The 22,557-nt window shown below is 35.3% G+C and overlaps 1 long non-coding RNA gene across 4 annotated transcripts; it reads left to right on the forward strand.

The window, feature by feature from the left end:
* The first annotated feature begins 11,938 nt into the window (after positions 1–11,938).
* On the forward strand, positions 11,939–21,421 carry LOC121997863. 4 transcript variants are annotated; one of them, XR_006116384.1, is made up of 6 exons: positions 11,939–13,275; positions 13,343–13,688; positions 13,839–14,025; positions 14,164–14,497; positions 17,756–20,018; positions 20,700–21,421. It is a non-coding gene; the product is annotated as an uncharacterized LOC121997863 (long non-coding RNA). The 4 variants fall into 4 exon arrangements; XR_006116385.1 differs by having other exon boundaries at positions 11,939–12,310; positions 13,147–13,275; positions 17,756–21,421; XR_006116383.1 differs by having other exon boundaries at positions 17,756–21,421.
* The last annotated feature ends 1,136 nt before the right edge of the window (positions 21,422–22,557 follow it).

Below are 22,557 nucleotides of genomic sequence, written 5' to 3' on the forward strand. Positions count from 1 at the left end.
GAGATTGGTAGTGCTTCCAAGGTTTGGTCGATCCAAGAGGCTAGCACCTAATGGATCATATCAAATTCGTGATCTAGTGCGCATGGATACCACTAGAGGAGTCACACGTGGGACTCTTATCTATCTATGATATTATTCAAGTCTATCGAGAACTCGAGGTATGTTTTATGTTATTTTATATAAAATTATATGTACCACGAAAAGATCCATGATTCAGTATATGTCATCCATTGTGCTCCAAATCCAAAAGTAGTATCAGAGCTAATTCGTGATTGGATCATATAGTACGAAGCTGATTCTTTAAAATTTATTTGAGGAATAAGTGTTAATTAATTTAAGGAACCAGTGTTTTGAGAGATTTCAAAGAAATCTTAATTTCTTTATTTCAAGTTATATGTCTTAACATTTCATGATAGAAATGAATTTTGTTTAAAAACTTGTAAAGTATATGTTGTAGTTTAGATATAAATTCCTTATAGATTAAGTATATTAACATGTTAAAATCTCCGAAACCCTATTTCTCTTAAAAGACTATAAGGATTAATGGAGATAAATCTCGTAATGAGATTGTACAAATGCACAATAAGTTAATCATGGTAAGACATTTTAATAATTATAAAATCCCTTAAATATATTAAAGTTAAGATTTGTTAAATGCCCTCTGATGATAGTTAGAGTTTTTACATAAGTCGGTATAGCTCAGCTGTGGGCTTGTGTCAAAACATCTATAATTTATCATAATTATTAGTGGGTTGACTTAACTCAAATTCATTGATTTGTTTAGCTCAGCTAAGGTTAATTGATTTGAGGGGCAAGTGTTGAGAATATAAGGCTCAATAAGAATATACCGAAAATCACATAGATTTGTGATTGACAAGTTAAGGCCTACTTGATGAATGTAGCATGTAGGTACAACTTAATTGTATACATTCTATATGATTCAGGGTTTTGATCCTATTAGGAATTGTTATCAACCAATTCTCGATTCTAACAGTGGAGGTTGTTGGACTTGAATAAAATAATAGGAGTTATAAAAGACCTTTATTAAATATATTCCACAAATACTAAAACTTTGCTTTAAATTTTAGATGACAAACACAAGTACCTTATCATTGCGAAGCATTCTTGAGAAAAAGAATATCCTCCTCAGTTTCAACTACTTGAATTGGTATAGAAAACTGAAAATTGTCTTAAGACACGGGAGAAAAATTTACGTGCTTGAAGACGAATCACTGAAAGAGCCTACACTCGATGCTTTAGAGGAAGATCAGTCATATTATTCTTAGTATATGGAAGATGCACTGGATGTGCAATGCATCATGCTCTCTTCTATGTCTCCTGAGTTGCAGAGACAACATGAAAATATGAGTGCTAGGGAAATTAATCGTCACTTGCGTGAGCTCTTCCAAGAGAGTGCGAGAGTAGAGAGGTATGAAACCTCTTGAGCACTATTCGTACCATGCTAGAGGAAGGAAACTAAGTTGGGTCTCATGTACTCAAGATGATCGGGTACATAGAGAGACTCAAGAGCTTAGGTTCCAAGTTGAACCAGTGCTTGGCTGTTGACGTAATCTTGTCATCAATACCTCTATCATTTTTCTACTTAATGTTGAACTTCAACATGAACAACATGGACAAGAGTTTGACTGATATGATGGTAATGCTGAAAACTGTTGAGAAGGATATGAAGGTAAATCCTTCACTGTATGTAATGATGGTCAGAAAGACCAACAAGCACCCTAGCACCGGGAAGTTTAATCCCAAGGCTAATGCAGTGAAGAATCCTAGATATCAAGCTCAGAAGAAACTTAAGAAAGGGATGCAGGTATCCCCAATCTAATGATAAGGAGGTCATGTGCTTCCATTATGGCAAGAAAGGTCATTGGAAGAAAAGCTGCTATATTTTCATGAAGAAGAATACCAGGGAGTGAATACTTCAGGTATCTTTATGATAGAGCGTAATCTTTCTATTTTTTCATCATGGGTCATAGATTCTGGAAGTAGTTCTTACATTTGTGTGAACATGCAAGGTCTAAGTGACTTGAGACGGTTGTCCAAGGACGAAATGGACCTACGAGTAGCTAATGGAGCGAGAGTTACTGCGTTAGCTATAGGAACTCATTCAATAAATTTGCCTAGTAGATTTATTTTGAATTTAGAAAATTATTATTTTGTTTATAGTTTCTCAAAGAAATATCATTTCGGAGTTGAGTTTGGACGCCAAGGGATTTATATTTCAATTTAAGGATAAATTATGTTCCTTTTATTTGAACAATTTATTCTATATGAATGGTTCATTGAATAATGGTTTTTATGTTCTTAACTTAGATGAAATGATTTATTGTATTGAAAATAAGAAACAAAAAGTGCATGACTCAAACTTGACATATCTCTAGCACTGTAGACTTGGTCAAATAATCCAGAAACGCATCACTAGATTATTTAGCAATGGGTATTTGGACTCTTTTGAATTAGAGCTCATAGATACATGCGAAGCGTATTTACAAGGAAAAATGACCAAGAAGCCTTTCACCAAGATAGGTGAACGGGTAAAGGAACCATTACAACTCATACATAGTGATGTTTGTGGATCATTGCAAGTTCAGGCTAGAGGAGTGTATACCTACTTAGTGACTTTTACTAACAATTTAAGTAGATATAGATATATCTACTTAATGAGACACAAGTCTGAAACTCTAGACAAGTTTAAGGAGTTCAAGAATGAGGTAGAAAATCAATGTGGTAAGAAGATTAAGGCCCTTCCGAGTGATTGAAGTGGCGAGTATCTAAACCAAGAGTTCATTGATTACCTAAAAGAGTGTGGGATAATTTCCCAACTTACATCTCCTAGAACGCCGAAGTGGAATGATGCTTCAAAAATGAAAAATCGCACACTCATGGATATGGTTAGATCAATGATAAGTCATGCAAGTCTTTCAATGTCATTTTGGAGTTATGCCTTAGAAACAACAGCATACACACTTAACCGAGTTTCAACCAAGATAGTAGATAAGACTTTATGAATTATGGTTTGGAAAGAAATCAAATTTGTCTTACCTTAAAATATAGGGTTGTGATGCTTACATGAAGAATGAAAATTCTAATAAGCTTGCAACAAGATCCATAAAATGTACATTTGTAGGTTATCCCAAAGCTACAATGGGATATTATTTTTATCTCCCAAGTGAGCACAAAGTTATTGTTGCTTGATATGCTACTCTTTGGAAAGAGAGTTTATTTTTAAAGAAAGTGATAAGAGTAAAGTAAGTCTTGAAAAAATTATAGACTCTATAAACAAGTTGGAAGATGAATAGTTGGATAATAAGACAATGCGACAAGTATAAGTATCTCATTCATCCGAGACTGCTTAAGAAATATGAAATTAACATAAATCTACAAGAATACACTAAGAGCCAAACAGATATGATTGGTTGGTAACCCAAGATGAGGAAGTGTTATTCATTGAAGATGATGAACCGTCAACTTACAAGGAATAAGTTGCTTCAAATGATTCTGAGAAATTATTAAAAGCTATGAAATCTGAAATGGACTCTATGTACACCAACCAAGTTTTGGAGTTGGTTGATATACCAGTTGGGCTAAAACTCATAGGGTGCAAATGGATCTTCAAGAAAAAGATGATATGGATGGGAACATAAGTACCTATAAAGCTAGGCTTATTGCAAAAGGTTTCAATCAACATCAAGGAATTGACGATGGTAAAACATTTTCACCCGTTGTAATGCTTAAGTCTATTAGGATTTTACTAGTTATAACAGCTTACAAGGATTACGAGATTTGGCAAATGGATGATAAAACTGCTTTCCTGAATGGAAGGTTATAGGAGGAAGTATGCATGTTACAACCTCCTGGTTTTATAAAATTCAAGAATGCCAATAAGTTATGTAAGCTCAAGAAGTCTATTTATGAACTAAAGCAAGATCTCGGAGTTGAAATTTATGATTTGACGAAGCCATTAAAGATTTTTCTTTAGTCAAGAATCCAGAAGAACCTTGCGTTTACAGGAAGGTTAGTGGGAGCAAAATTACGTTCCTAGTGTTATATGTTGATGATATACTTCTTATAGGCAATGACATCCCTAGCCTCGAATCTACCAAGACTTGGTTAGGAGAGTGTTTTTCAATGAAAGATCTTAGGGATGCAATCAATGTCTTAGGTATTAGAATATACCGAGATAGATAAAGCAGGTTACTAGGGTTGAGTCAAGGTACTTACATTGACAAAATGCTAAATAGATTCGGTATGCAAGACTCTAAGAGAGGATATTTACCAGTGTCACATGGTGTGCATCTTTCCAAGGCTATGTGTCCAGGAACACAAGAGGAAAGACGTAGAATAGACAAGATACCTTATGCTTCGGCTATAGGGTCCATAATGTATGTTATGATATGTACTCAACCAGATGCCTCGTATGCATTAAGTATGACGAGTAGATATCAGTGAGAACCTAGAGAGGGTCATTGGACCGCAGTAAAGATTATCCTTAAGTATCTTAGAAGAACAAAGAACATGTTTTTAGTTTTCGGAGGAGACGAGAAATTAGTTGTCAGAGGATATATTGACGCAAATTTTTAGACAAATCAGGATGATTTGAAATTGCAGCAAGGATATGTGTTTTGTTTGAATGGTGCAGCTATTTGCTGGAGGAGTTTCAAGCAGGAGACAGTTGCAAATTCAACTGCTAAGTTCGAGTACATAGTAGCTTCAGAGACAGCAAATGAAGTTGTATAAACAACAAATAATGCTATATGGATCAAGAACTTCATAGCAGAGTTTGAAGTGGTTTCTAGCATTGTTGATCCAGTTGTATTATACTGTGACAATAATGCGGCCATAGCGCAGGCAAAGGAGCCAAGGTCTTACCAATGATCCAAGCATGTACTAAGGAAGTATCATCTCCTTAGAGAAATTGTTTAGAGAGGTGATGTGTTGGTTAGCAGAATAGATACCAGTGAGAACATCGCAGACACACTCACAAAGGCATTACCTCTACAGAAACATAAGACTCATGTGAGGAGTCTAGGACTGAGAGTCTATAATGTTTGGCAATAGTGCAAGTGAGAGATTGTTAGTGTGTGCACTTATGTGTCAAGACACTCCTTATGTATTTTATGGATAATTATTTCATAAAGACAAGTATTTATCATTAATTATTTACTTTTTGTACGTATATGATTAATAATAAAGTCCCACAGATTAATGGGCATATTAATTTGAAAACAATCCTTATCGGATAGATATCTAGAGGGGGCATGATATCTAGATCAACACTAAGTATGACTAGGTTGAGATAGACCAAAGGATGGATATCCAAGTTGTACTTGAGGTGCCTTGAGCTTATAGATACACTGGACATGATCCGCTTAAGAGAAAATCATATATTAAGCATCATTAGTTATTCCTCTTATAAACGAGTGTAACTGATCTTTTGACTTGAGACCTTCATTTATTCTATGCATGGAGTTATGTACTTTGACATCATTAAAAGCAATCTTTAATTAAATTGTGATTAATACGGTAGTTGAGTATATGACAAAACGTAGAGAGAATAGTATTAAGTCAATAGAGGATTCATCACTCTTTTGAATTAGGAGCTGGCATTCTGGTCGCTTGATAGAGATATTAGTGACTCAAAATTCATGGGCATGGGAGGAATGATTTATTATTCAAGAGTAGTCTATTATATCTTAGAAATTAAGTAAAATAATTAATTTGGTAATGATGTATAATGTACCGAATTAATTAGGATGTAGGCTTAGATGAAGAGATTGAATTACACGATAATCCGTTCATAACGGTTTATAGTTTATGACTGATATTAATTTTATCACTTTGGATGACTAAAAACTGTTGTTAAATAGTTACATTAGTCCGTGTATGAATTTATACTGCCTTCGCATATAAAACCTAGAGGGTCGTACATATAGTACGTAGACATGAACATTATTTATAATTCATTATTTTAGTGGATACTAAAATTAATCAATTGATTATTTCAGAATAAGAATTAATTAGATTATTAATTAATTCTAAAATATCGGAAGCTAATCAAGATCAAGATCAAATATATATTTATTTAATACAAAGAAGAGAGAATTTGAATAGCAATAATCATAATGATTAATGGAGAATTCGAAAAGTCATCATAATGATGATTAATGATGAATTTGAAGAGTCATCATAATAAAGATCATAAATGAAGAATATATAAAGGCTATAACTCTTCATCTTCCTAATTAATGAAGATCATAAATGATGAGTTAATTGAGGCCTTAACTCTTCGTTTTCCTTGGAAGCTACAAGTAGCCATCCTTTGAAAGATTCAAGATGAATTCCTTCTTTCCATTTCTCCCTCGTCAACTTTTTCTTCGCTTTCTTCCATCGGAAGAGATTAGTAGTGCTTCTAAGATTTTGTCATATCAAGTTCGTGATCTAGTGTGTATGGATACAGCTAGAGGAGTCACACATGGGACTCTTATCTATCTATGATATCATTCAAGCCTATCGAGGGCTCGAGGTATGTTTTATGTTATTTTATATAAAATTATATATACCACGAAAAGATTCATGATTCAGTATATGTCTTCCACTGTGCTCCAAACCCAACAAGCACAATAATAAAAATGAAGAGGATACAAAAAGTATAAAACACATCATAGTTCACCAATAACATTTTTCAAGAGACAAATTGCCACCCCATAACCTAAATTGAAAGGAAGAATGTCTCAAAGCCTCTTCACCTAAAGATCTACATATGCAACATAGACAATCCTTCAGATCACCTCATCTCTCTATGCTAGACTCGTCTGACTATTCATTCAAGGATGCCCCTAACTGTTAGGATACTCCTGCAAGCTAGAGGGGGTGATTAGCTCAAATTGCTTCTTTGATGATGAGTTGGAGCCAAAAACATTTGAAACAATGCTGACACATAGAGTTACTTGGTATCCATCTCAACAAGGTGACTAATCCAAGGATCGTACATTCTCCACTATGAAAATACTTCTTGAAAATACTCCGGAAGTAGAAAAACCTCGTATAAGCTCTCAACAAGAAAATACAACAAGAAAATAAATGAACAGTATAATAAACACTTACTTGATCTTTTGTAGCTTGTAGATGCCTCTTGTAGACTCAGAAATCCAATAGTAGATGCCTCCTGAAAAGTGGAGAAGATGCGGAGAAGAATTTTTTTTAATCTCGCTAAGGCCTTTATATCTCACGATTTAGGGCTCCCAATCGATTGACCTTACCCCCAATCGATTGTCACGTTAGATCCGAGCAAATTCAACTGTCAAATCTCGCAACGATCTTCTCCCAATAGATTAAGCGCTTCTGGATCGATCACCCAATCGATCCAGAGTGCCTTTGTGTTCTCGCAAGAATCTTTGGAATTGCTTAGGCACCATCACAATCGATTCACCATTTTCATGACATAACTACTACAATTTATGAAAAACCTCTTTCAATTAATTAACCAATTCATTGAGTTAGCCTTGATCTATTACCCAATAGATTAGATCCCTTTCTATTTCGTGAAGAAAAGCTCTCAATCGATCACCTGATCGATTAACTTCCGGCTGAATCGATTACCCGATCAATCCACCTTTCCTCTTCATGAAAGTCTTCCCAATCGATTGAACTTAGGTCATTCGATTACCCAATCGATTACTCCAATCTTAACTCACTCAATTTGAGCCTAGGGTTCCCTTATCCAATATTTCGATCAATCGTGACCTATTGGGACTTGCTTACCAAGTGTCCAGTCAACCTTTTGATCCACTTGGACTTTGTCAACTTCTTGTTAGACTTTCAATCACCAAGTGCAATCCTCCTTGATCCACTTAGATTTTTCTCTTGCCTAACCACAGTTAGCGCTTTCCTTTGCCAATGTGTGATCTTACTTGATCCACTTGAACTTGTTTTGCCAATGTGTGGTCCTCCTTGACTTACTTGGACTTTCCTTTGCCAACGTACGATCCTCCTTGATCTACTTGGACTTTCCTTTTCCAACGCGTGTCCTCCTTGATCCATTTGGACTTTCCTTTGCCAACGTACGATCCTCCTTGACCCACTTGGACTTTCCTTTTCCAACGTATGATCCACCTTGACCCACTTGGACTTTTCTTTGCCAACGTGCGGTCCTCCTTGACCCACTTGAACTTTCCTTTGCCAACGTGCGATCCTCCTTGATCCACTTGGACTTTCTTTTCTCTAACCCTCGAGTTAGGACTTTTCCCTTGCCAACCCTAGTTAGGACTTTACCATTGTCTAACTTCTAGTTAGGAATTTACTATTGTCTAACCCATAGTTAGGACTTTACCAATCTAAGTGTCGATCCTCCATAACCTATTTGGCTTCTCTCATATATATCCCACAACATATTGGACAAACATCAAAACTCAAACTCGAATCCACTCGGGCTTAGTCAACCAGTCAACCTTGACCCGGGGAATAATTGCATCATCAATCTTCCAACACTAACCATATCCATTTTTATTCTAATCGAACAAATTAAACCTAATAAGAAATCAACAATGAGAGGAAAAGAATAAAATAACAGAGGAGAAGACTATTCCCTCCTTCCACTGCCTCCATCGAAGTCACCATTACCCAAAGCAAGGCTCGCCCCAAATCCACCCCCATAAAATATGCCATCAAAACCAACTCCACGACCTTCATAGGGTGTGGCTAGTCCACTTTCGGTGATTGATGGCGTAAAGAATTCCTTCACCATCGGATTTAGCTTCGACAAGAGCTCTTCCAAATCCCTCATCTCCTGCTTCGAACCATGGGATAGCTGCACCACTGCGGTCGACCCTGGAATGGAGACATAGTGCAGCTGCTGATCCTTGAGGTGGAAGCCATTAGGGTTGGGGTGAGGGAGGAAGGTGGGAAGAGAATCGTCGATGTTGATGACTGTGGCATTGGAGGCGAGATCCACAAATTTATTGGAGTCAGCTCTCTTTCTCAATCATCGCGTAGAGCCATAGAAGCAAATGGGGGCATGGGATGGCATAGGTTTTAAGAGAGGAGGAAGGGTTTGAGACTCTTCGTTTCATTTTATTTGAGCCAGAAGATTACTTCTTTTGTATTTAAAAAAAATCAAATTTTGCCCAGTAAAAAATCAGCTTCGAGTACCGACTCAATAAAGAATCAAAAAAGTCATAATGATGGGAGAAAAAATCATCATTGAATGTCTTACAATAATGACGGAGGAAGTACCATCATTAAGACATGATATTAATGATTGAAATAAAAATCATTATTGATAAAATATCAGCCACGGGATAAAATATCATTGTTTCTGTATATACATCAACGACAGGTACTAAATCAACAACCGTATTTGATAATGTCATTATCTTTCGTCATTAAAATTAGTTTTTATAGTAGTAACTCATCCGGTCCAGGCTAGGGGTTAAGTTGGAGCCTTGATGTATTATGTGGTTATGCTAGTGCATGATGGTGTTGCGACCATGAGATTTGGAGGTCAAATTCTAGCTAGTAAATGAGTGTCTGTCCTCTATCATGCGTTATTCAACTACTCAAGACTAGTAGACCCATGATTTATCTCTTCCGTGTTGACCTGGAGAGGGGTTAGAGATGCTGAGGACGGACGAATTACCTTTTACCATCATCATTAACTTCTTTTGGGAGATAGGATGCACATTAAATTGGCTCCTTTTGGGACTCTTGTCAAGTCAGCATCTATCGAGTCGACATCTATCAAGTCAACTTTTCACTACAAGGAAATCAACTATTAGCGACTAGAATTTCAATCACTAATTGGTCGCTAAGTGTATTTAGTGATTGAAAATTTCAATCATAATTATTTTAGCTGCTGATGTCATTTAGCAACAGCATTAAAAGTCCGTTGCTAAATATAGTGACAAAATTTCATGTCTGTCACTAGATTAGCAAAGGAAATAAATATCACATCGCTAATTTATGATAATTTAGTGACCAAAATAAATTTTGTGGCTAATTTTCGATATAATTTTAACAAAACTTCCTCTATTTGAGAGATTTCAACCTTGTTTATATTCAACAATACACGATACATTTGATAACAATATTAAACATCAACATTCAATAGCAATGATATACGATACATTCACATTTAAATACATTACAATTTAATCAGTCACAAACACATTCAAATCTATTACAAACCACATTATCAACAAAACAACATTCATATTTAATAAAAAAAAGTAATATTTAAAACATTATGCATGGGTCAAAACAATATAATTCAAATCTAATACCTCCCAACCCAAATCTCAAAAACTAATACATCCATCATCATCACATCTCATCATCCCATCTTACAACAAATATAATATGATAGGTTGTTAAAAAAAACAAACACATAATTCAACTACACTACATTTTGTATTTTGAAAAATACTGTTAATCTAAAGTTAAAATGACTTTTCAGAAAATGCAAAAACTGATTAACACAAATTTAACATGTTTTAAAAGAATACATACTTTAATGGAAAAATATAGTAAATCCAATTCTTCAAGTGCTAACATTTTATTTATATTGTTCTTGGAAAAATTGTAATACAATTAGAGCTGCATATATATAATATCAAAATTAATAGAATCATTTTACATTATTATGAATGATAAATAAAAAAACTAAGTTGAAGGTCAATACATCTTATGAGCTACTTATCATGAGCATTTGGATCTTGAGTTTCTTGTAAGTCAAAATCATTCAACATTTGAAAATTTATACTCCATCAAGATATGAATTCTTATATTTGCTGTTCTACTAACGTCTTGACCTGATCTTCCAAAGACTACTCACTACTATCCCAAGACTGCTAAAATGTCGTGACCTAATCTCTAAATTCTTGATTTTCTTCTATTAACACTTCTACTCGAGTAGATGAAGATTGGAGCGACTCTTAAGCCTAGGAATCATCACACAATCATAACCAACTTTCGCCTGGGAGCCAAGGCTATAGAGAGAGTTTTTTTTCCTTCAACATTTAATCGAGGATCAACAAAAGTGTCATCTTTTTTAATTAATTTGTGTATATTATAAAATACCTTCCAACAAGTGAAATATTTTTGTAAAGAATCAATCTATATACACAATTTTTTTATAAAATAAAATAAGTTTATTAATAAATAAAAAATTTCAATATAAATTTATAGTAAATTTATCAAGTTTATTGCATGCTCTACAATAGATCGTGATCCAACTGTATGCTTTCTGGACCTGGTGCTTGGGCCAGCGAGCTTAATATTTTTATTTTTTTGAGCAATCGATGAATTTTGCTGTCATTTTTATATAGTCCAGGTGTTTTCTATACATCCCAAATCTGATCTGATAGATGCAATGACATTGTTTCCTTCCTTTTCCACTTGTATAACAAGTCCTTATATAAAAGAATATTATATTATACAACATCAATAATATTTAAAATCATTTACTAAAATTTTTTTATAATAAAAAATTTTAAGATCTTGATCTACACGCCGGATAACTATCATTTTATTACATCATTTAGGATCTTATACTTATGTTTTTGAGATGATTGAGTATTTAAACTTGCATTTATATCATATTTCATAAGTTTGGATTTATTTAGAGATTTGATGTGATTTATCTTATATTTATGGAATTATGCGCTAATTTATGGAATTGATTTTGTAGGCGATCAAGGAGAAGGATCAATTTGTATCAATCTAGATTATTCATCTAAGATCTAAAGGAATCTAGGTCATCCATTACAATCTAGTGCATCCAAGTCAAAAACAAAGTAGATCATCACTATTGATCAAGATATTGAGCTTTCATCTAGATGTGAACTGATAAAGCCAGTGGATCATATCTTAAGTATTCTCAACCGTTGATCGAGATTCAAATGAGAAGCTATAGTGTTGGAAGGGAATCGTCAATTTGCTATAGGGTAAGGCACGCGAGAACAGGGATCGACTTCCTCCTCCGATCTCCGGCCACCTCTGCTCCATCTCATCACCACCATCACCGGCAAGGATGAAGGGCTTTTCCTTACTTAGTCTGGTGATCTCTCACTCCTCCGTCCGTCCATTTCTCATCTTCCTCACACCCGAAGACAACTTCATTGCCACTTCTTCCGACATCAAACAACACCGCCGATCTAAGCTGAGTCGATCGTCGGAGTTATGAACGAGATAGCGATTTTCCATCGCCTCTAAATTCTGCATCCACTTGTTCAGATCATTCAGCTCCATCTCAGCTTGGCGACATCTCTGATCAATCTCCTCCGTTCTTTTTCACATCCGGGTAAAGCTGATACAAGTTAGGGGAAGCCCTAGCTTGGTTTATAAGCATCATTTAGAGTTCTAGATTCATTCATTGTTGGTTGTAGATCTCATTCATGGATCAATTTGATAGAAGCATGCTTAAGTTTAATTCCCGTATACACTTTGCTTGAATTTGATTGATTCTTGATTAATTGATCAGCAGTTAATTTTAGTTAGGTTTGCTGTTCATGTTCTTGTTTGGTTTTATTAAGGAATTAGAGTTGACAATTAATTCTGCTTCTGATGGTTTTCTTTCCAATTGCATGAGTTGGTTTGTATTCAAGCTTAGTTCCTTTATTTTCGATTCGATGCATAGGATAGATTAGATTAAGTTCGTCAAATGCCTTGTGTTCTTTAGTTCATTGCAATCATAATTTAGGTTAGATTAGGTTATTTTCATTACTTGTCATTAGATTTAGCATCTCAAAACCCAAAACCCCCAGTTTCGAATAAACTTGATCTTAAGATTTATCACACGCCAACTACATTCCTTGAGAGACGATCTGAGTCAACTCTATACTGTATTAGTGTAGAAGGGTTTCAGTAATAATATTTGATACCATTTCATGATAAAAATAGTTTATCAAATTGGGCATCGTTGTCGAGTGTAGAGGTGTTTTATAATTTTAGGATTATTTTCTACTTTTACATAAAAATTTGGAAAAAAAAATTGTTATTGAGTATTTTAATGCTTAGATATTCATGTATTTGATCTTATATGTTCCTGTGTCTTCTGATCTTATTTTCTAGTGTTTTAGTGTAAGAGCAGGAAATTTCTTTGGCCATGGCTCTATATTATTAACATTTTGGTGGTAGGATGGAGAGTTAGTACTATGAGTCTAAGCAACCTCAATACTATCATCCTGAACGTCATTATTATCAGCCTCAGACTCAATATTACCAAATTGAACCTCAATACTACCCACTCGTGGAGTAGCCAAATAGGTATGGTCATTTCCAAATTCTTATAATTCTGATTGGATGGATCATTCACATTTTAGTTACCACGCAGGATACACAAGGTCAATTTATTGAGCCATATACACTATATCAGAGTCCATAGGGATTTCAAGATGATCTTATGCCTATCTAGTCACATCCAATCCAGCAGATCAAGCCAAGGGGACATTTCAAAAGTCCAGTGAAGAAATTCCTGCCCTTAAACAACGAAATTTGTCAATACAGGAGCTTAAGGAGCTTGTCTAGCAAATGACATTGCAACAACAATAATTTTCATTGCAATTAGCATCTTATACTTTCCAATCCCAACCAGAAATTGATGAATCTAAGTTAGAAATTGCAAATGCAGTTGGATCAACTTACAGCATTTGACGCCCAGCAACAAGTGCAATACTCGAGTGAGTAGATAGATACTAGAGTTTGTGACAACCGTGAACTTGATTCAACTATTTTACAGAACTTTTCTAGTTTTTTATATTGTGATGTTGTAGTTGTAGATAATTCTGATTTTACTAATATTGGTGATGCATATTTTGTTGATGATGCAGGTGTTGTTGGAAATGTTAAGGTTGATGAGGAAAGACTTGTGTTGTAGAGACAAAGCCCTAAGAATCACTTCCTTTAGTTGTACATTCACCTTATCCAGAGCTTGAACCAGAGCCAGAGCCCTTACTTGATCAAGAGGAGGCCACGGTCATTGTTTCAGAACTTCCAGGTACCTTCCAACATGACAAGGTTAGTATTTCTTGTGATCTTTTAGAAAACTTCTTAGAGGTACCAATGATGTATTTTATTGGTTGTGATTCATTAGTCGATGTATACTTTATAGAATCTGACATTATTTCATCTTCTTCTTACGTTGTATGCATGCAGGAGGTGTTGTCCTTCCTTGGCTTTGCAGGTCACTATAGGCTTCTAGAATGGTTGTTCTATCTAAACCGCCTCCAACCTCTAAGGAGAACTTTCAAGGAGCAAATGGTTGAAGGAGAGGTGTTTGCGTCAATTCTTAGTATTCCACCTCCATCTTGGATTCTGCACCTTAACCGCCTTCAACCACCTGGAGATACTTACAGGGAGGCAATTATGGAGGGAGCGACATTTATTGACACTGAGTACATGAGGATAGCTCCCTCTTCTATCCAGACCATCCCACTACCAGCGTGGATATTGCTTCTAAATTGTCTTCAGCTGCCAGGAATAAAAGGGAGTCCGTTCTTTACTTTTCTTTTTACTGCATACATTTCTTTACTTTCACATTTTGCTTTCCTATTGTGCTTCCATACTTTGCACTTTGTTTGGTCTAGATAGCATTTGGTTTTGAATAAAAGTCTCCATGTGTGTTTTTTAGTAATATCTTGAGAATCATAAAAGTTCTTTAAGTTTGACTATCAAATTTTAGGTTATTGGACATGATTGAATGCTCTACTCACATGCTATAGGTTAGGTGGTGGATTCTATTTTGATTAATTGAGTTTGATTACTAAAATTACCTAAAAAGGATTACCACAAGCCTATAGGTTAGGTGGTGGATTCTATTTTCAGAATTGTGCAAGGGTCAAATCCCGACATAGACTGAGGAATTACCCTCTCATGTAATGACCAGCTTCAGTTTCTTTATTTACTTCCTCCCAATGATGTGGGGTAGTCGTGTGTGTGTGTGTTGGGGGGGGGGGGGGGGCAGAGTGATGAATTTTACCTTTTACAGAATTTATTCTCTTTTTGTGTGATATGTACTCATGACAATTGAACTATAGAACTTGTTTTGTTGGTTTGAAATCACAATAGCATATGCGTGCATGGAAATGATTAAGGATATTTCCTTTCCTATTCTTTGATTTCTTCTCCTGAATAACTGACGAAGGGGAAGGGAGAATGCGTAGAGAGAAAGGGAATTCACTAATGAAGAGGAGCTGCCTCTAGGTTTAAACGAAAATAATTTTTTTTATTCAAATAAAACCAAACTCAACATGTTTTTACGAGAGCCCTAAACCTTGTTTAAATAGTCTAAGAAATAAGATAAAGGCGTAAACAAAAAAAAGTAAAAGAAAACTAATCCTAAAAAAGGATAAATTTTAAACTAGCTTTTAGAAAAGAAAACTAATCCTAAAAAAAGGACAAATTTTAAACTAGCTTTTAAAAACTAATTCTAAAAATTTAAAACAAATAAAAAAAAGTTAAAATATCAACTCTAGATTTTTGGTGACCCGATTTGTGTGAACCACAGCGCCACAACACAGCCATGCTCCTGGGCACGACAGTGCCTAGGAACACGACTAGGCCGTGTTCCCTTTTGGAAGGGTCACTTCGCTCTATCAAAAGAGTGTAACATGTCCATGCCAGGGGGCATGTGCTGTCCACTAGAAAGATAATTCTACCTCGTCCGGACTCCGAATAGAGCGCAACCACATTAGGAGGTCACATGCTAATCATCTTCCTTGTCAGTAGTCTTAATCGCCCATCTTCAAAATCCAAAAGAGAGGCTGGTAGCCTCGTTTTCTTCTCATCATAGCTCGAAGGGGAACATAGCCGTATCGGAGGACAAAAATTGGTCATGCTGCTGGATACTCTTGCATTAGAAGTCTCGAGTTAAAAAGAACTCATCCTCGAGTTCAAGGTAGTGTCTTCAAGATCAAAAGTCCTCAAGTGCTGGTAAATCAAAAGACGTCTTGTAAGTGGTAGAACAGGAAGAAGATGCCCTGACATTAACTCGGTTACATTTATGGGTGGTTGTTGTACTTCTAATGGAACATGCACTGCATCCCTAGATAATCTGTCATCTAGAATCTCACAAATGACCAAAATCTCACAACCATCACCATAAAGTACCTTGTCATATACTGGTTTACTAGTTGTCTCGTTCTCGTCTTCATCATAAATTGGATCATCGACTAATGACCTTTAAGATCTTGGGCATTATGATCACAGTGTGAGACAGTCTTAGTCGGAACCTATATGTCATGACCTTGACGTACCTCACGATCTTCAAAATCTTGTGTGGCTAGACGTTGGGATAACTTCATGACTTGTCTCTATACATCTTCAAGTATCTCGTCTTGGTGCTATGATCATGGTGCGAGGCTTCTTTAGCCAGAACCTGCCTATCATGACCTCGATCACGACCACGACAACCATTCATGGGATCTAAGGCTCTGATACTAAATGATGCAGGGAAGAAATCTCCTGGTGCAACGTTTGAATAGAGGTTGCAAAGAAAGCGTAGGAAGAGGAGGGATTCGCCAACGAAGAGGACCCACCTCTAGGTTTAAACGAAAATATTTTTTTTATTCAAATTAAATCAAAACTCAACATGTTTTTACAAGAGCCCTAACCCTTGTTTAAATAGCCTAGGAAATAAGAAAAAATCACAACAACAACAAAAAAAAAAAGTAAAAAAAAACTAATCATTAAAAAAAATCTAAACTAACTTTTAGAAAAGAAAATTAATCCTAAAAATTTAAAACAAATAAAAGAAAGTTGAAATACCAACTCTAGAGTTTTGGCAACCCGGTTTGTGTGAACCATAGTGCTGCAATACATCCATGCCTGTGGGCACGACCGTGCCTGGGAACACATCTAGGCTGTGTTCTTTTTTGGAAAGGCCTCTTCGCTCTGTTAAAAGACATAGTGTAGCACACCCATGCTAGGGGGCGTGAGCTGGCCACTAGAAAGATGATTATGCCTCGTTTGGACTCCAAATAGAGTGCAATCACATTAGGAGGCCATGAGCTAGTCATTTTCCTTGTCAATAGTCTCGATCGTCCTTCTTTAAGACCCAAAAGAGAGGTTGGTACCCTCGTTTTCTTCTTGTCACAGCTCGAAGGGAAACATAACCGTATCGGAGGATATAAATTGGTCATGTTGCTGGATGCTCCTGCATCAATAACTCAATAAATTCATCTTCCACCATATTTGTTTGTCATTCTTTCATTGAGAGTTTAGATGAATTTTGGATGAGTTAGATTTTCCGGGACGTATAAATTTTAAGTGTGGGGGAGGGTTTGCTTTTGCTCAAGGATTTTGTTTAAGACTTTGGAGAGTTCCATGAGTGCTGAATTTTGGTTTGGAGCATGATAAGGGAGTCTCATGTATTGCCTTGGTCTTGTTATTTGATGCATGGATGGGAGTCTCATATTTGATGCTGGATTCTAGTGCAAGTTTTAAGCATCTCAGGAAAGAAGGGAAAAATAAATCAAGGGGCTGTGAAAAAAGAAGAAGAAAATTCAATTCTGATACAATGAAGTTGAGCTTTAGCCTAAATTCTAATGCGATTGGGGACCAACTACTTCATTTGAGGCCTGTCAATTTAATGCTAAGGGGTATCAATCCCTCTGATAATTTCTCACAACTGTAGCCTGAAATTACCTCAAATTTGAACTTCTTGAAACTGATCTCATATTTGAATTTGTTGAGTGTGCATTGGATTCAAATTGCTGTATACCAAGTTCTGTTACATGTATTTGATCAGTAGGAGCACTCGATCTCATCTCCCACTACTATTTGGATTCCTTATCTTCTCAAAACTTCTGTGACCTGAAGCATGCAACTCCCATGGTGTGAATTCTGGAAACCAGCTGTTTTAGTGTTATTTGTGTTCTGTTTTTCTCAAATTGCCTGAGATCAGGAATCTGGAGCAAGAATCAGATTGCTTTGCCAAATTTCTGGGGGCTTTGAACCCTGAGAATTCTGTTGAATCTTAAAGTCTGAAACCTAATTAACAGAAACAGAAAAGGAAACCGGTTCTACCTCAAAGAGTTAATGTGCCAAACCCTTGTACTGTTCCTAACCAGCATAGTTGTGAATTCAAATTTTAATGATTTCGGTGCTAAATAATACTCTCCTCCAAGCTTAACTCTTTATAACCTTAACTGAAATTACTTTGGAATCTCAATTCTGAAACTCTGAGATTTGATTCTGGAATTCTGGATTGAATCAGAAGTGGCCTCTGATAGCTGGCAATTGGTTTTGAACTTTAAAAGTTTTTTTTTGGTGTAGCAATTGGTGGGGAGTTGTTGAACTTTATTAGATGCTGGATTGATGCAACTAGTGTGAATTCTACAACTCAAAGAACTTGTTAGGACCTCAGTTTCTGGGATCTCAGTGAACAACTCAATAGGTTCTGGAATTCTGATGCAAGAAATGAAATGAGTTCTCTGTTTCTGCATAAGGTTCAGAATTTTGAAACTAGGTCAACAGAAAAAAAAAATGGGGACTGTGACAATGAAGGAATCTGATTTTGATTATAGGTTTCAGCCAGCTGTAGGGTTGTTTCCTCACCTATGTTCTTCAGATTACTGCTGAACTCAAAAAACCCATTGTGATACTTTCCATTATCTCGGCAGAATAATATGGAAACTGAAGTATAGCAATAAGGCTTTGAGTTGCACATGAATGCTGAAAATGAAGTCTGGAAGAAAAGAAAGCAGAAAACAAAATCAGTGACATTTCAGAAAGCAATAAGGCATGGTTTCCTAGATGCAAAGATTGACCCAAGCCTGAGACTTCTTTAAAATCTAAATTGATGTTGAATCAGGTTTCTGAAGGCCTGGTTATTGGACCTGAATAGCTGCATCTTTAGAGAAATCTGCGAAAGGAAACCGGAAAAATGAAATTCTGTTTGGTGCCAAATTCATATGCTACCTCTGAACATCAACTGATAGAAATCAAAATTCTGTCACTCGGGTGCTAAGTGATACCTTCTAGTGAGCCTAATTCTGTATGACTTAAGGCAGAAGTTTCTAGGATTCCAAATTCTGGAACTGAAGCTGTTAAAAAAACAGAATCTAGAATTCAACTTCATTGCTGAAATTCTTTGGCAAGATTCTTTGTATCTGATTTTTGAAGCCATGAACTGAAGAGATGGATTCATTTCTGAGATGGCATTACTATAACTCCAAAGGATGGGCAGTTGATCAAGCAGTGTCAGGAAAAGATTTTGAAAAAAAAAGCTGTAGAATTTGAACCAGAAGAAGAAATGGAAAATTTGATAACTGAATTTGGAGTATCAGTCATCAAAAATGAATTCTGAATTACTGAAAAGTTGTACATTTTCAGAATACAAACTCAAGAAGATTACAGGGACTTGGCAACAAAAGGTGAATTCTGATCATCTTCTCAGAATCAAGAAGGTTTCATCTCCATTGTTGTAGTTTATAAAAATTTAGTATTTGGAAGGGTGTAACCGAGACATTAGATTTTTGCAAGGTAATAGCCAAAAATGCTACACTGATACACAATCTGGAATCAAATTTCTGAAACTGAATCTAAGAAGCTGATTTCGGAAACAGGAAATGCAGAAGTGCTGAGTTAAAAGAAATCGTTAAGAAGCTGCTGTTATCTGAGTCTGTAAATGCTGCTAATCAGATAACAGAGTCAAGGCTGTGGCCACAGTAAATGTGATGATCATTCGGTCCATTGATAGTGAAATTTGAACTAACACAGAATTTGTTTTTACCTGAACAAAGACTCCAGAATGTAGAGATTCTGGAACTGTGGTTTTAGCAAAATATGCAACTGAAATTGAAAGTGTACAGAATTTCAAGGTTTCTGAAATTTTGGTTTCCAATTCATTGATCCCAATGATACTTACAATAAGGCTTACTGATTTATCTATAAATTGGTTGGATCAAATGGTTGTGAAGGAAGAAAAAAGATGACGTTGGGTGATTATATTTGGAATCATACAATATCCAAAGAACATGGCTGCAAGAAGTAATTATACTTCATTGATGGTAAAACAGATCCAACATTAAATGCAGACTAACTCATCAAGTTTATTTTTCTAATACTCTCACTTCCTCATTGATTCTTTTTCTTTTTTTTTTCTTGCTTCACTTAGTTCTTTTTGGTCTCATTCCTATTCTTAATAAATCCTTATGATTCATGCATGTTATATTTTTATGTTAATGGAAAATTAGAAAACAAGCAAATTTATGGTAGTGAAATGTTATTGAGTGAGCTCCACTTATACACATGATTGTGAGAGTTAAAGTAGGTACATTTACCCGGTGAGGTTACATCTTGCTTAATTGTTCAAATGGATGAAATTACCATACCTATTGATTATTGTAGGGATTGTATTCATGATTGTTTTGATCTTTTGATGGTCTTAGTGAAATTCTTTTACTATCTTCTAAATATTGCTAAGAAATTATTAGAGAGATAATTTTTAGTTAGTTCTTAGTTTTGTTTGCTTGCTCGAGGCGTGTAAGAATAAGTGTGGGAGATTTGATAACACTATCATTTTGTCGCGTTATTTAAGATCCTATACTCATGTTTTTGAGCTGATTGGGTGTTTAAATTTGCATTTATATCATATTTCACGAGTTTAGATTCATTTAGCTTTGATGTGATTTATATTATATTTGTGAAATTATGTGCTAATTTGTAAAATTAATTTTGTATTGATCTAGACTGTTCATCTAAGATCTGAAGGAATCTGGGTCAACCATCACGATCTAGTCCATCCAAGTCAAAGAGGAAGTAGATCATCACAATTGACCAAGATCTGGAGCTTTTGATCGATCTGAACTGATCGAGCCGTTAGATCAGATCTGATCTGAAACATTCTCAGTCATTGATCAAGATCTATTAGATTCAAAAGATCAATTTGCTACAGGGTAGCGCGCGAGAATAGGGATCAACTTCCTCCTCCAATCATCAGCCACCTCCACTTCATCTCATCACCACCATCACGGACAAGGATCAAGGGCTTTTCCTTCCTCAGTCTGGTGATCTCTCACTACTCCAGCCATCCACTTCTCATCTTCCTCACACCCAACGACAACCTCATCGCCACTTCTTCTGATGCCAAACAACACCGTCGATCTGAGCTGAGTCGATTGTCAGAGTTATGAGCGAGATAGGGATTTTCCATCATCTCTGAATTCTGCATCTAGTTGTTCAAATCGGCACTTCAACTTCATCTCAGCTTGGCGACATCTCTGATCAATCTCCTTTGTTCTTTTTCACATCCGGTTAAAGCTGATACAATTTAGGGGAAGCCCTAGCTTGGTTTGTAAACATCATTTAGAGTTCTAGATTCATTCATTGTTGGTTGTAGATTTCATTCATGTGATCAATTTAATAGAAGCATATATGCTTAAGTTCAATTCCCGTATACACTTTGCTTGAATTTGATTGATTCTTGTTTAATTGATCAGTTAATTTTAGTTAGGTTTCCTGTTCATGTTCTTGTTTGGTTTTATTGAGGAATTAGAGTTGACAATTAATTCGCTTTTGATTGTTTTCTTTCCAATGGCATAAGTTGGTTTGTATTCAAGTTTAGTTACTTTATTTTCGATTCATAGGTTAGATTAGAGTAAGTTCATCAAATCCTTTGTGTTCCTTAGTTCATTGCAATCATAGTTTAAGTTGGATTATGTTGTTTTTTCATTACTTGCCATTAGATTTAGCATCTCAAAACCTAAAACCCCCAGTTTCAAATAAACTTGATCTTTAAGATTTATCACACACCAACTACCTTCCTTGAGAGACGATCCAAGTCAACTCTATAGTGCATTAGTATAGCAGGTTTCAGTAATAATATTTGATATCATTTCATGATAAAATACAATTTATCAAAATTTCCATAAGCGCATTTATGCTCTTTGTTTTTTTTACTTATGTAGGAGCTACATTATGACCATCAAAATATTCTTTAATGATAAATCTATTTCTCAAGTAAATCATTAAAAACTAATAATATCACTAAATAATCATTCATTATATACCTAACATATCTATGGATTATGTATAACAAGAGTACATTTATTTCAGACAAGTAAACCAACTGATCATACCTAACTTATCTAATGGATCATCTATAACGATTATGCAATAATTTCTATAAGCTAAGAGCAAAAATATCACATTGACATATGTCAAATAAATAATAAGAATAATAACAAAAGATGAATAACCAACATAAACATATTTTTAAGCGTGTCCATCAATTTGGACATATCAGATGAGCTAATTAATCGATCGAGATGGGTCAGTTAGATGAATTGATTCAATTAGGTAAGATGCGTTGATCATGTCGATCAACTCAAATGAGTCAATCGCATCACACATATCTATTAAGCTAATTGAAGTAGATCATGCAAATAAGATGAGCGAAAAAAAATTATGTAAAGATATATTTTTTTTTATCTAAACATTATTCCTTAATTAAATAATATTTAGAATATTTTTTTCAATCAAATATAAAGACAATTCTTTTTCATTCTATGAATTTTTTTAAAAAAATGTAGACTAGCACTCAATTAG

The sequence above is a fragment of the Zingiber officinale genome, chromosome 6A (assembly GCF_018446385.1).
Source record: "Zingiber officinale cultivar Zhangliang chromosome 6A, Zo_v1.1, whole genome shotgun sequence".
Lineage (NCBI taxonomy): Eukaryota > Viridiplantae > Streptophyta > Magnoliopsida > Zingiberales > Zingiberaceae > Zingiber > Zingiber officinale.